This window comes from Solea senegalensis, linkage group LG21 (assembly GCF_019176455.1).
Source record: "Solea senegalensis isolate Sse05_10M linkage group LG21, IFAPA_SoseM_1, whole genome shotgun sequence".
Classification (NCBI taxonomy): Eukaryota; Metazoa; Chordata; class Actinopteri; order Pleuronectiformes; family Soleidae; genus Solea; species Solea senegalensis.
In genome coordinates, this window is record NC_058040.1 from 11357080 (window position 1) to 11368019 (window position 10940).

Below are 10940 nucleotides of genomic sequence, written 5' to 3' on the forward strand. Positions count from 1 at the left end.
AACAGTGTAACTTTTATAAAAGAAGAGTGAGTTAAATTAGACGGCACTGGATCCTCTCTCTCTCTCTCTCTCTCTCTCACACACACACACACACACACACACACACACACACACACACACACACACACACACACACACACACACACACACACAGGGAGGACGGGAATTTCCCAGCATGTGGGCCCATACTTTTCTCCCCTGTGAATGACATGCATTCTAATTTTGGGGGAGAACTGGGAGGTTGGAGACAAGAGGGGGACAGACACACACACACTCCCACAGCCACAGGCTACCACCCCTCCATACCACACACGCATGTATGTATAGGTTGAGTATTTTAAATAAAGTGTAAAGTAATTAAGTATTCCTCCTGTAAATGTCTGCTTTAAATAAAAACACAAAGATCCGACAAAAAGTAACACAACGACAAAAATAAAAAACAAAACACTTTGCAGGGAAGTTGCTGTGGAATTACAACAAAAAGATTCAACTGTAACAGGTCTGAAAAATAAAAGAAGGCAAAGTGCAACTTGGCACAATCCACGCGTGGTTACACAACGTACAGAAACTATAGACTGCACACGCAGAGGGAGAGAGGGAGGGAGAAAAGGACGCAGAGAATTCTCTCCAAACACCGTGTGCTTTTCTCACGCTCGATGCGACTCTTAATCCCTGTGAAGCGCAGGCGAGGTGCTGATGTTTATTATTTATTATTATTTTGTTTTACCTGTTCCTGAAAGGCTTTCTGTGAGAGGGTTTCTCCGCCATAGTGCGCGCGGCCTTTGCGCCTCCTTCACGTTTGAAGCGGAGTGGATCTGCTGTGCCGAGCCATTCCTGCCAGCTCACACACACACACACACACACACACGGGCCCCCAGCACAATACTGACGACTTGTTAGATTGCACAACAGCCTATAGGCTGCATTAAACCCGCCAGTGCCGTGGAAATGTGTGTGTGCCACCCCCCCTTCGTTTGGATACACCATTACACACCACAATCACAGCCCCAATAAGGCGCAGCACGCGTTTATCTGTCCACACAAGGCGTTCAGTCGCGTCCTGGTCAAGTTTTTGGAGCTTTCCAGATGCGCAGCAGCAGCGCGCAGGATTTAACCAGCTCTCACTGCCGCTGTCGCCGCTGCTGCTGCCGCTTCTGCCGCTGCTGCTTCTTCTTTCCTCCTGCAAGTCCCATAAATAAACACTCAATCTTCACATTCGACCTTTGCAACTTCCAAGTTTGCACTGAGCTTCCGACAATTTGCGCAAAAGAAGAAAGGGGGAGAAAAAAAACGAAAGATCGGCTACAACTCACAGTGGACACCCCCTCCTCCTCCTCCTCCTCCTCCTCCTCCCTCCTCCTTCTCCTCCTCCTCTAAAATCATGAATAGTATCGAGCCAAGGGAGGGACAATCCGTTATAGAGAGAGAGGGAGAGAGAGAGAGAGAGAAGGGGGAAAAAGTTGTCCATAAAACAAAGAAAAGCAAACCCTCTCCACAAACCACTCTTCACGCTCTGCTGCTCCGAGGACTCACGGCGTCATTCCCGTCACGCTGGCAGCATAAACCGATCAAATGTGCGCAGCTCAGAGAGTCAAACATGGAGAGACAGAGAGAGAGAGAGAGAGAGAGGGAGGAGAAAAAAAATCGCCAAGTCTTCCACGCACAAGCACACGGCCTCGCAGATCCGGACTCCATCTTTGACTACTTGACATTCAGAGCCTGCCGGAGCAAATTCCTCGTTTGCATGCCTCCCGCTGATTGGACTCTTCCTGCGCTAGTCTTTGCTCCGCGGCGCGCCATTGGTCCGCTTTCGGTGTGTTCGACATTTGTAGCGGCCTCGGGATTGGAAGCGCGCCGGGAAGCGTCACAGCGCGCAGCGAATACCTGACAGTTTGACTCCCATTCACAAATTTCCCACCATCTCCGCTCACTCTCTATCTGGATACTTGATCGCTCATTATCATATTTACTTTAAAAAACTTTTACGCAGCGCACAGAATATGTTGTAATCGGCCTTTCATTGGCCTCATGAGGGCTAAAGTGGGATTATAATCCCGCACAGGGCAGCGGGGGATCGGGTTCATATTATTGATCTGCGTAAAATGACGCGCTTTTATTGTAAATATGGATCAGTTTGACGCGCACATTTTCGGACATGATGATGATGATGAGAAATAATAATTGCGTTAAGGTGAAATAAGCCGCAGTGAGAAGTCGCACGTGTTAGAATAATCACGTATGATAGAGTTGGTGCTGGAGGCGGAACCGTGTGTGCGCGCCACGGCCCCTCGCGACGCTTTGATTGACGCACAGACAGAGAAAAGTATCGGCCTGTGAAATTTGGCATTCCTGACCAGAGGAGCTGAAATAATGGTATTATCCAGAGAGAGAGAGAGAGAGAGAGAGAGGGCCCACTCTCTGCTCCACACACACACACACGACCACAGCACACTCTGAGGGGATCGGATTGTGCAGCCAGTCTGCAAAAAAAAGGAAAAAAATTGTTTGATGTAAGGCGGGGCGTGATAGATCCACCAGTGATGTCCATGTCCTAATGTCCCTGTCCCTCTGCCACACTGTCAAAGTTGAGGACACAAACTGCATCTGAGGCGATTTCCATCTAAACATCTGCTGCAAAAACTGTTAAAAAAAAAATTGAATTCCCATGTTTAAATGCACAGATTCTGTTATTTAATTAGAAATAATGCAGTTTTTGAGATCATGATAATCACTACAGAAAAGCAGGAGATTATTATAATAATTGTTTCTGTCAGTGTTGAAATGTGACTTATTAAAGGTTTAAAATTATTGATTTCATGGAGCATAAAGAATGGATCACTGTCTACAGGAATATCCTCCTTCAATAACTTTTAAAATCTTTATTTACAAAGTGTTAAACTAGAACGACAGAAGTGAAATGACGCAGCAAACACAACTTGTGTCTGATGTGAACAATTCATTTGTTACAATTGTTGTTTGTTCCTATGATTTTGTGGCTTTAAAACAGAGGAAACTCTGTGAAAAATCCATTCACATGTGTTAGTTTGTCTAATTTGGTTAACTTAAAATCAACAAAGTCAGGTTTTATGAGGACAAACTTGAGGATTTTGCAGCAGACCTGCGTTCATGAAGTTGTGTAATTATAGTTTCAATAATACAACATCCACTAAAAGAAGATTAAAGAGATAGTTCAACAACATAATGTCAACTTTACGTTTGTATTTGACACAGTTTTTACAAAGTCAAATTTAATCATTTATAATTCTTTAAATGAGGGAAAAGTCTTTCTACCGTTGAATATTGAGAACGTGAGTGATTGCAAAACAATGACAATTATTAATCATAAATTATAAATTCTGCCAGTGTGAAAGAAGTGGAAATGTGCAAAAACAATGTGACATGTTTGTTTCAAACGTGTGTTTTTAGATTTTTTTTAACACCATGTTTGACTTGTGAAGAGTTTTCCCCAAATTAATAGAGTCTCCAAAATAGATGTTTACAAATTAACGGTGAGTTGTTTCAGAGTAAAGGCAGTTTTTTCATTTCTGTAGAAATGAGTGCTTACTTAGTAAACATTAAATACACCATGTGCTCCTGATAAATCTTAGATTTGAACAAAGGAATTTTATTCCTTCTTTTTGACGAGATTTCTACCTGTTTGTTTGCATTTTTAAAAGCTTTCTTTCTTGTTTTACTTTCTTCCAGTAGCTCAAAATTATTAATACTCCTTAAACTACAAACAAATAAAAATACAAGGATTGTGTGAAGCCTTTTGATGGAAGCCCAAAGGAGAGAAAGGAGAACAAACAAAGAGAGAGAAAACAGCTTCATCTGTTGGAAAATGTTTCTTCTCAAAATGGGCCTGAGGGGAAAGTGCCTCAAACTACCACTCCCTGCTGAACGGCCTGACTTTAAACTGCTGCCTGCATGTGTGAGGTATCATGGGGGCTGAGAAAAGCCTTTTAAACATGGGAGTTATTGTTCCCTCTTTTTTTCCCTCCCCCCCTCTCCACCTCAACCTCCCATCCTCCGAAAATGTACCTCCTTTCTTCCTCTGCCCTTTAACCTCTCCCAACCCCCCATCCCTCCATCTCTCTGTGCACATTTCCCCCTCTCCTCTCATCGGCTGAAGACCAAACAACCATGATGGATAGTCATTGATAATTTTCCCACCCAAAGAAGAGGGAAAAAGTTAATGGAGAACTTTTTTCTTTTTTTTTTAAGGGGAGTGGAAGTGGGGTTTTTTTTCTTCATCTTTTTCATGAAGCAGTGGAAGCAGAGGTTTAGACCCCACCTCGAGTCCCTGTGCACCCACAGAGGGTTCCCCTCTTCTCCTCCCCCTCTGCCTCCCTCTTGAAACAGACTCTATAGACTGCATGCATGACATTCCAGCTGTGTGGGTGGCACAGGGCTTTTTACAGCGTCTCCAACAGCACACAGGACTCCTAACGCTCAGCAGCAGCAGCAGCAGCAGCAGCAGCAGCAGAGGAACCACCTCGACCCCACGGTGCATCTCCAGATACACTTCTCCACTCGGGGGGCTCGGGGCGTCCCCGTCATGAAGTCCTGACTTCACCTGGGATGGGAAACCTCGGGAGGAGCGGGTTTTTCTTCTGAAACACCCGGAAGTTCACAATCAAAATGTGTTTATTCATGTGTTTGCTTTGGGTGCAAAATAGCAGAAACAGTCAATACAAAACTTATATACATATATATATATATATATATATATATATATATATATATACATATACACATATATGTATGTGTGTATACTTAGAGTAGAACATTTTCTTTCTGGTCCATTTCAATGTCCATATTGTTATTCCAATAATAAAAAAAAAGACATTGAGACCATTTACTCTTAAAATAAAGTTACAGTAAGTAAGTAACACATCACTGTAAAACAATAGTCACTATACAAAAGACAATAAAAGTCCAGCTTTCTAAATACTATTTAATATAAAAACACAGTTTTACTGGCAAAGAAGAACATAAGCAAAAGCATCAAACCTTACATCTTTCAGAGGAGAGATCGAGCGCTGCTTCAGAATCGAATTTTGTGTCAGTATTAACAAATACTGAAAAACAAATTTGCTTTGGTGCAGAAACAAACATTAAAAGGGAAAAAAACAATTAGTAAAAAGAGATAATACAAAATTTGAGCTTATAATTTAAGTAAAAACACTGTTTTACCGGCAAAGAACATGATTAAAAAGTATCAAATGTAAAAGCATTGGTGTTGCAGAACGGGATGTTAGCACTGATTAAATAAAATGTAAACTGTGCATTTGTTGCATCTCTCTCTCTCTCTCTCCCTATGTATATATATGTATATATATATATATATATATATATATATATATATATATATATATATATATATATATGTATATATATAAATATTATGCAGAAATAAGAAAATCACAAAGAAAATGATCTACATTAAAGAAAAGAAAAACAAGCTTAGAAAGTTGATTTTCTGAACTGATCTTTTTAAAATCATGTGCAGAAAATGACACCTCACAAACCTCACTTTCTGTTAATAATAATTCATTTTTAGTTCTTTCGTGTCTGTGACCTGAAAACAACACTTGTATCTAAAAAAGTAAGTTAATTATATTTCCTGTTATTCAACATTTTATAACCTTGCTCACGAGAGAAATATCAGAGATTTAAGAGTTTGAAAAACAACGTCACGTTGTTGTTTTTGTCTCTGAGTGTTGTTTGTGTGTAATCCATAAGAACTATTTTTGTATTTGATGTAACAGCAACATTTTTTTGGAAAAAAAAATCTTGTTTTGTGGCTATCGTTAGTTAGAAAGAAAAACTTGATGTCAGAAGAAAAGGAAAAAAAAAAACATTGAAAGCATAAATAAGGATGTTTTGTTCATATTTATAATAATAGTTATTATTTTAATTGTGCAGCAGTGGGGCCTTGCGGTGCAGAGTGTCCTTTTAAATTGATCATTGAAACGCTTCAAATCTAAACATTTCTGCACTTCCTCTCCATTCGTCACACATTTATAAATGTTTCAGATGTGAAATCAGATCGCCACACGTCTGCATGAACACACACTTGATCCTCTATGTGCTGTGGAGTTTATTTATAGCAGCGATAAGTTCATTCATAAAACCCTCCTCCACCCCACTGACTTATAGAGGCTGCCACCACCAACGGAAGAACTAATCAAGCTCCACTTCCTCAAACCCTCACATTTCCACTCTACAACATCCCCACCCCACCCCCCTCCTCCCCTCCTCCTTCTTCTTCAAATCAATTAGTCATGATCTCGCAGGATTATTAGAGGAGTTTGCTCTCAGATAATCCCAGCTGTGATCTGCTGGGATCAATGCAGGATGCAACTTCACGTGGAAACTCGCAGTGAAAAGTGTACATTGAGCTTGTTTTTCCACTCTGCCCACCGGGCGAGTGCAGGAGCAGAGTCCAAAGGATGGAAAAAAGAAAAAAGAAAAAAAAAGAAAAAAGAAAAACTCACCCCCATTAACTGAACTTCAGAGGAATTCCTCACTTTACATATGGAATGCACTTTAGGTCAAAGGGCAAAGGGCCAGAGGGGAATCTACCCGCGCCCAGGCAGGCAGACCTTATTTAAACAAGCCAGGAATGCCTGTTTGGAAGAGAAGAAGAAGGGAAAGAAAAAGAAGTAGGAGAAGAAGAAGGGGAAGGAACCTTTTCCATTAACAGGGGGGGCATCACCAAGACATACCAGCGCTTTTGAAATCACTTTTTATTATGATATTATGAGCTTTCCCAAATATATCTGTCTCTCTATGTGTGTATATATATATATGTGTATATATATATATATATATATATATATATATATATATATATATATATATATATATGTATATATATATGTGTGTGTATATGTATACTGTATGTAGAAGTATAAATATACTGTTACTGTTCTCAGACTGAGAACAGTTTTATAAACAAACTCCACTGCACATGAGGATAAAGCGTGTGGTGATTTGAGTTCACATCTGACACATTTGTAAATGTGTGACGAGTGCAGTCAATCCTCTTTTAGACTTTGACTCATTTCCCACTAACGCAGCTTTAAAAAAAGAAGTTGTATAAATCCTCGTTTTCCACGCTCTTTAACTGTATCATATATATATTATTCTGTGTTGCTGTTTTACAGCACGTCATGGAGGGTGTAAGGTTTTGTTTTACAGCAAACCCCACACACACAATAAATTCTAAAATCTTTTACATTCATTCACACTCACACGTTCAGTATGTATGAGAACACGTCCTCAGAACTCAGCATAACAAGTTTGACACCTTTGAAAGCGACATTTTTAGGAACTCTACGGTGTAAAACACGGGCTATTCCTTTACCTGTTCTACCAGTTTCTAAACGCAGATAAAATTTTGTTTACTACTTCACGCAGTTCCAGTCTTTTAATATCAGACATTATATGAATAAATAGATGTTTGAGTTTCAACCCGACAACAAACAAAAATTCAAGTTCCACAGAAGTCTTTTAATATCACAAATGATATTTTCTAAATTCACGTCATTGTGTATGAACCAGTAGATGTTTCTGCTCGTGTACGGTGTAAAATAAAGTCCTGCACCACCGACTGTATTTTTATGAACTCATAGGTTTGTTTAAAAACCCGACAAAACAAAGAAACAACAAAAAAAAGAAAAAATTGATTTCAATGTTGGTGGATGTTTTAAGCAGTTTCGGTCGTTTCATGTCAGAAAACACATTCTCTAAATTCATGTCATCGTCTATGAATCACTAGATGTTTCTGCTCCACTACGGTGTAAAATAAAGACGATCCCTGCACCAACTGTATTTTTAGGGACTCGTACAAACAACAGGAGTCACTGAGCATCCTCTCATTTGAAATATCAGGATCATTAAGTGAGGAACTCTGCAGGCAACTCTCTCTCTCTAGCTCTAACAAAAAAAAAAAAAAAAAAAGCCCTTGCATTCTAGGTGAAGGCAAACCTCTCCATTTTTAGGACCATCTCGCCAAAGTTTCTCACAAATGACGTGCTACAATCCCCATGGCTGTGGTGGAATTCTGTCCACTTCAGGGCTTCAAAGCTGCACAGAACTCCTAGGTTCAAGCGCCCAATAGGTGACGAGGGGTGGACCCTGCCTGCCTTGACCTCACTGACCTTCTCTAACCTCCCCCACCCAACCAACCAACCACCCACCCGGTGTCCCGCTCCTCATCCCCCCACCGTCCACTTCATCATCCGTCCATACACACAGCCACTGGCTTGGCTTGTCCCATCTGTCTGGTCTCATGTGCGGCGCCAAATATTTAGAATTTAGGAGTCGCAGTTGCCACGCCATTAACAGCACCTTTTTCACTCCATTTAGAAGTGACTGTTCACAGGAGGTAAAACGGATTTGCTCAGTGGGTGTAATCACATTTTCCAGAAAAGAGACGCTCTTTATGCGTCCCCTCATTCCCCGCTCCACTCGAACAAAAGCATTTATCCTGCATTTGTCATTTTAATACACCGATTCTCCACAGAAGTGTAATCACAGAGCAGCCAAAGTGAATCAGACAGACGAGCCTTTTAAAGCCACTGTAAAGTACAAACTCTAGGAGGGAGAAAAAAAAACTCTTTCAGGATGTTATTCTCATTCTACAGCAGCAGCTCCCTTTTTTCTCTCTTCTTCTCCTGCAAATCCTTGACTCAGCGTCTTTGGATTGTCATTGAGGCAGCCATTTTCTCATGAAGGCTCACAAGATCCTTTTCCCCCCACTGCCCTGCAGGAATCAATTATCTTACTTTGACGAGGCCTTGGCTTTGCATTTCAGTTTGACTTCCTGATCACTGCGTGATTTATGTCTTTTATTGTTGCGAGTGTGCAGCTTCTCGTGCCTCATGTATGTGTGTGTGTTGGTGAGCCTCACTGTGGAAAATGTCCTCGCACCGCTATGGTTTGAAGGTATTTCTGTACACACTAAGATACATAGTAGATTATCCTTAAAAACAGTTATTATTGGACGTTGAGTTCATCATTTTAGGCCATGATGCTCATGCATGAAGTGAAAAAAAGAAAAACACCAAAAGGAATACAGTGTGTTTTGAGTTTAGAAGCCTCATTAGGCCTCTCACTGCTTCTGGATTGTGCTTTTAGATGTTTGTAGTGTGTCTCCATCTGGTGGAGAAGAGTAGACATACACATCAAACCCACATCATTGCAGTAACTCCGGTATGGATCAGTATGTTAGGCAGCTTCACATTTGTGCAAAACACAATGTTGAAACACAAAATGAAACAAAACAGCCACTCGATTTAAATATGAACATGGAAAAGTAGAACAAATTCTCTTCAGTTGTCCTTTATAGAGACAAATGCATGTCTGAGACAGACTGGACGGGACCCTGAAAGTCCAAATTGAACATTATGTGCCAATTACAAAACATTTTTCTCTATCACTTTTTAAAAATTGCTCCTTTGCAACAATTTAAAGACATATTAACCCACACATTTTAATTTCATGATGATTAATTCCATCAGCAAAGAGACTGGAGATTAAATCAAAGTTTCTGCAGAGGAAATCAGGTTTACGCTGACTTCTTGGCAGTGGGATTGTGGTTAACCTCTGTTGTAGACACATTAAGATCTATAGATAATAATACACAGGCATATAAGTAGTGTATTAACTGTTATATGTATTAGATAAGAGTTCTCTGTTCAGGGTGCACCATGTGTTGTTATTGTTAACAGATGGGTATCAAGTTGTTCTTTTCTTCTGTTACAAATCACCACATTCTCACATTATGTTTGTGTTGAAGCCCAGTGAAAAGAATCAGGAAGCAGCGAGCAGTGAAAACGTCTACGACGCTGAGAGGATGGTTTGAAACAATAACAGTAGGCTGCAGATAATGTTCAGAATTATTTTTAACCACCTTAATTTGGCACTTTTTCCGTGGACGAGTCTCTTGACAAGATTTGAACTTCCCCTTAGTTTCATATAAAAATGTCCCTGCATGCAAAAGTGGATTAAGTAATGTTGGTTATCATTCACTTATTTATAATGAAGAAAAAACTGTGCAAATCATGACTATAAAATCAAGGGAAATGAGGCTTTCCAGCAACAACAACAAGATCCTCAAGAAATTAGATCCAACACCCAACTGTTATTCTTTTTTGTTTCTTTCCTGAGTGTTTGTTAACATAATTATGCAAAAACAACGAGGCTGATTACCAGACTGATTAAATGAAAACAAGCTGGGGAGGAGTGGAGAAGACTGTGAGATGGAGTTTGTCCAGAAATAATGCATTAATCAGTGTAAAACAAAACATGTAAAGTCTAATATCTAGGATCGGGATCAGATAACCGTGTCCTCAGTGAGAGACAGTTGACACTGGCACACATGGCCACCTTTGTTTTTTATAAACCGATCTGTCTGACAAATGCAAATGAGGCTTTAAGAGCAGGTGAACACAAACAGAACAATGGCTTTACAGTTAGAGTCATGTTTATTTACAGCAGAATCCTGAACAGGGAGGAGGAGGGGCAGAGGGAGGGAGGAAGGGACGGGTTAAAAGGAGACAAGGTGTTTTAGATCGAGCACTTCCAGGATTCATGTTTCACTACACGGTTCTTAATTTATTTTATTCACCATTTTTCTATACAGAATCCATTCATTCAAAAATATCAATGCTCCAACAAAACGAGAGTCCTCTGCTGGAGGGGGGAGGGGAAATTAAAATAAAAAACAAACCTCTAAAGCACTAAAGGGAAAAAAACGAACAAAAAGGGGGTAAAAAGAAACACATTTTCTATATAAAAGGAAAAATTTTTTATCACCATGATCGTCATCAATTATGTATATATATGTACATATACACATACAAACACGGTTATGTGTGTATATATATACATATATGTATATAAATCTATATATTTTCTTTCCATGTTCG